The sequence below is a fragment of the Myotis brandtii genome, unplaced genomic scaffold, assembly GCF_000412655.1.
Source record: "Myotis brandtii unplaced genomic scaffold, ASM41265v1 scaffold185, whole genome shotgun sequence".
NCBI classification, from domain to species: domain Eukaryota; kingdom Metazoa; phylum Chordata; class Mammalia; order Chiroptera; family Vespertilionidae; genus Myotis; species Myotis brandtii.
The window spans coordinates 9586527-9591522 of NW_005356870.1; the positions used below are offsets into that span (position 1 = coordinate 9586527).

Genomic DNA, 4996 nt, shown 5'->3' on the forward strand with positions numbered 1-4996 from the left:
CCCCCGCCTCCCTATTTTCTAAATGTTTTTAAGTCAGGTGTTTGGAAACCAATATGCATTTTCCATGTGAATATGAAGTAAGTGCTGTTATTACCCCATCTCGTGGTTGAGAAATCTGAGGCATAGGTTAAGTAACTATGCTTAGGTCCTGATTCCAAGACATATATACCTAACCACTACACTAAATTCCACTGTGTAGACAGGCCACAAAACCTTGGTAAGTCATCTAGTTCTGACTTAAAGTATTTTATAAAAAGGAAGGACTACAATGAAAGACACCTATCTTACACAAGAACAGCTACATTTAGAGTCTAGATTGACCTCTTAGCTTTTTAGATTGTTCACTCAATTACATCTGTTCTCTGCTGGGTCTTTCTGCTTTCAGCAGCCTATCTGCTTTCTTCCCACCCATCAGTCTCCCAATTTTCTTGCTATCCTTCCCTCTCCAGCTAAGATTCCGTGGTCCATCATTTCAACCACTCACTTGCCAGTGTATTAGATGCTCTTGCTGTTTGTCCTTCCATTGCCCATTCTGTGAAATTGCAACCCTGGATGAGTATAACTATTTGTATCTTCTGCATACTGTACCCGGGCTGCTGAGTTCTGTGTGTAGGTGTATTGATGGTAGCCATTCTGGCAGGTGTAAGGTGATACCTCATTGTCTGATGATTAGTGACACTGAGCATGTTTTCATTTGTCTCTTGGCCATTTGTATGTCCTCTTTGGAGAAGTGTCTGTTCAGGTCCTCTGCCCATTTTTTAATTGGATTGTTTGTCTTCCTTTTGTCGAGTTGTAGGAGTACTGTATATATTTTAGAAATTAACCCCTTATCGGATGCATCATTGACAAATATGTTCTCCCGTATGGTGGGTTCCCTTTTCATTTTGATGCTGATTTCTTTCTTTCTTTTTTCTAAAGGCTTGTGAGGAGCTGCAACTGCCTGCGATATTTTATTTCTTTTTTAAAATATATTTTATTGATTTTTTTTTTTACAGAGAGGAAGGGAGAGGGATCGAGAGAAACATCGATGAGAGAGAAACATCAATCAGCTACCTCCTGCACACCTCCCGCTGGGGATGTGCTCGCAACCAAGGTACATGCCCGGGAATCGAACCCAGGACTCCTCAGTCCGCAGGCTGACACTCTATCCACTGAGCCAAACCAGTTAGGGCTCTTTTGTTGTTTTAATAAGGAGTGCCATTCATTGTACCTTATTTGCTATACTAGGAAATGCTGGTTTTATAAAATCAAGGTGAAACTTCCCACTTCTTTGGGTTTGATAGGAGAGGAGAAATCCCAGGAAAGAAGAAAAGAGCAATCAGTGTATTCAGTTTGTGGCTCTGTGGAGTAAGTGGTAGATGTGTCAGCACCATCCCCAACTCCTGCGTGCGAGTTGCAGTAATGGGGCGGGGAGGAGGAGCAGAAGGCAGAGTAGTCAATGTGTCCTCAGACATGCAAGATGAGTTTTCATCTTTCATTTCTTATTTACACCTTATAGCAAATCAACCAGCAATTTTTTTAATATTAATGAGAAAAAACAGGATCCTGATTACACTTGGAACATGGCAGGATGTGGGATTTCTTATAGGTAAGATGTTTGTTGCATAGGAGAATATCAACATTGGATTGTAAAGTACTTTTTATTCTATGAACTCAGTAACTATTAATTATATACTGTACTAAAAGGAAAATAATTCATTGGGCTTAGAAATAAAGCACTAACTGCAGAAAATTAAATCTAATAACACAGAGGGCTTAAGACGGAGAAAGTACATTTCAAAACTTTTACAGTGGCTCTAGCTGGTTTGGCTCAGTGGGCAGAGCGTCGGCCTGCAGACCAAAGGGTCCAGGGTTTGATTCTGGTCAAGGGAAAGTACCTAGGTTGCAGGCGCCTCCCTGGGCCCTGGTAGGGGCGTGTGCAGGAGGCAACCAATTGACGTGTTTCTCTTACATCGATATTTCTCTTTGTCTCTCTTCCATTCTCTCTTAAAAAAAAAAAAAAGTCAATGGAAATATATCCTCAGGTGAGGATTAAAAAAGAAGAAAAAAAATTTTACAGTGAAAACTGCAATGGTTTCTCCCACATCAATATTTCTCTTTGTCTCTCTTCCATTCTCTCTTCAAAAAAATGGAAATATATCCTCAGGTGAGGATTAAAAAAGAAAAAAAAAAGTTTTTACAGTGAAAAGTGCAATGGGTAAAGGGTGAACAGCATGTTCCAAGCGGGTCATTCTGAGTTGGAGATGAGGATTTCCAATCTAGGATTTCCAGTCAAGGTGTAGCAAAAGCAAAATGTGTAACCTAGCTGCTCTGTAGTTAATTTAAGGCAGAGTAAAAGATTAGCGGAACAGAGGCGACAGACTTTTAAGGCAGTCATCAGTCAAATGTAAGGTCACAACGGTGCGGATGCTGAAGTCAATGGCACGGAGGATGGGAGCTCAGTGAGCCAGGTCTCAGGTGGGTCCAGGCAAGATGACCAGCCGTGCAGAACTGCAGTGGCCATGGGCGGGGACTAGGTGCTCCAGGCCTGGGTGGATGGGTCAGGAGGAGTTTCAAGCCGGGACCTGGAGCCATGGGATGGGATCCTCCAACGCCAGTCACACCAGGATGAGGCTGAATTCAGCAGGCGTAAAATCAGAAGGGGCATTTTCATGGGAGGGTCGAGAGGAAGTTTGTTTATTGGAAATTTTCGTTTACCCTTCTGCTAAGTGCTTAAGTCTTCGCCCATTTCTCCGGGTTGTGAAAGAGCTCAGAGGAGTGGCATGAGGTTATGGCGGTAAAGGGAACACGGTAAAGGACAGTGGGTAATGATGGGTGCAGAGGTGGAAGAGGTTCAGGCAGTGATGGGACATGTTGAAGGCCTGCTAGAGAGGATTTTGAGGTTAAAAAATGAGGAACAAAGCAGCATGCAAGAAGGTTCTGATTCTGTAGGCAACTGGGGAAGTTATTTTCCTAAACAACAAAAGGAAGGGATACATTCCCACAGTCCAGCTGCTGTGCTTTAACGCTGATCTAAACAAAGGCCCGTGGGCCGAGGAACCGTTGAACAGCCGAGGCTGGTCTGAGGTCCACTGGTCGTTTCCAACACAAGCCACCACCCTTTAGACACCACAGGTAGCCTCAGCCTGAACGAGTGCGAGTGGCTGGCTAAACTACTCTCTGAGTTCTCCAGGTAGATCCCTGTGTGTTTTTTTCTGGTATCAGTAAAACAGAAACAAAAACAAACAAAACAAAACAAAAAAAGGGGGGGGAGGATGCCTTGAAGGAATATATTTAGGAGCAGGAGAAGAAAACAGGGACTAATCTTGTGAGGCAGGCATAAGGGAATCATAAAGAAGAAGAATAGAGAAGACAGTGGAAGCGTAAGGCATTGCCTGTTTCCTCCGGTGTGACTGCAGCTCTGCATTCCCTACGTATGTGGCAGGTGCAGTTCGGAGCGAAGGTCAGGAGTTATGACTTGATTCCTGACTCTGGAGTCTGACTTTAGTCTCCACCTTCCTAAAGGAGTGAAGAGATGTGCTTTGTTTACTTGCTTCTCTTCCTTACAGTTCCACTTGTTCTGAGGACTGGAATGAGGAAACCATGAGAGAAAAATAAACACCAGCAAGAGTACTGCACCCTGCTCTCTCCCGGCAGCACTTGGCACAGGATTACAGAACCTCGTTAGGTCATCAAACGCTGTAAGGAAAACCCCTGCAGATTTCGATTTATAAGTCCTCACTGTACGCTCTGAAAAGAATATGTATTCTTCGAGAAACACAAAGGCAGTGTTGAAACGAATGGCTAACTGGAAAGAAAGCCTATTGTTTCTCCTTCAAAGAAAAGAAGCCGCAGTAATATTTAAAGTGCCCTAGTGCCATACAATTACACAGAAATACACTAATAGTGGCAGAGAGTATCCTGACGTAGAGTACACAGAAATGCCAAAAAGCAAAACCTGCCTTAACACCATCAAGTTCCTTTCATGAAATGTGCACTTTTAAAAAATTTGTAAACAAATAGATGGGTGAGAAAAGAGGAAATGAAATTTCTTCTTTTATGGAATTATTCTTTTGGTTTCTAATCTTCTCATGAAATGAAATGGATTTCAATATGTGTGAGCCCAAAAATATGTTAATGGACTTTACCTGCATTAAGCCTCTCAGGCTAATATTATTGATTAGGATAAAAACATAAAACAATAACATCATGAAAAGAAAGTCAGTTATGATTTCCCGTCTCAGTTAAGAGAACTATCATGTCATCATAACTTGGTGAATATAATATGGAATTAAGCCAGCATATTTTAATATGTTCTTCTCTGCCATCAGTGTTTAGAATGACTGAGTAAATGTAATTTCTGCAACTGGGAGTTGAAGCCATGGGCTGATTAGTGTCTACCCTGAGCCTGACGCAGGAACTCCATCATGTTGGGGTGGGTGCTGGGTTACCTGGTGTGACGGTATCTGTACCTAGAAAAGCCCAGGCAAGTCCTTGATATCAGAGTTTGAGCCAGTCATGGAGTAGTTTTTACTACACTAACCTTTGACACACACAAATATTTATACTTTGGACAAATATTAAATATTATCTAAAGGTAATGGAGAGTGACCAAAGCATGCAGAAACTGGAGGGGAGTTCACTCTGGTAAGAAGGGAATCATATTTTTAACTCTTTTCAACTTAGGACAGACCCCCAGGCAATGCCACTGAGAGTAATTAAAACTCATGGAAACCTCAAGTTTTACTAGTGGAGGAATCGGAGGACAGAGTTCAGAGTGACCAAAGAATCTGGAAAGGGAGGAGGAATTGCTGAAAAGGGGAGACCTAGAGGGCGCCCACACTGCCCCAATCTCCTGCTGATCTCTGAACCCCACAGCCTTGGGGCAGACTCCAAGCAGCTCGGCCTAAACAGAGAGCTGCGTAGAGATTTCCTTTTGCCCACCGTAGGGGAGACAGGACTTAGAGCGTGAGCTCAACCAAGTTAACTGCCTGTCACACAAACAATTATTCAGAGC

General features: G+C 42.8%; 1 long non-coding RNA gene across 1 annotated transcript in view; it reads left to right on the forward strand.

Moving 5' to 3' along the window:
* LOC106725735 overlaps positions 1–4289 on the forward strand; it is an 11492-nt gene extending 7203 nt beyond the window's left edge. The window contains exon 2 of the long non-coding RNA XR_001361665.1: positions 3549–4289. This is a non-coding gene — a long non-coding RNA (uncharacterized LOC106725735). The remainder of the gene's footprint in view (positions 1–3548) is intronic.
* The last annotated feature ends 707 nt before the right edge of the window (positions 4290–4996 follow it).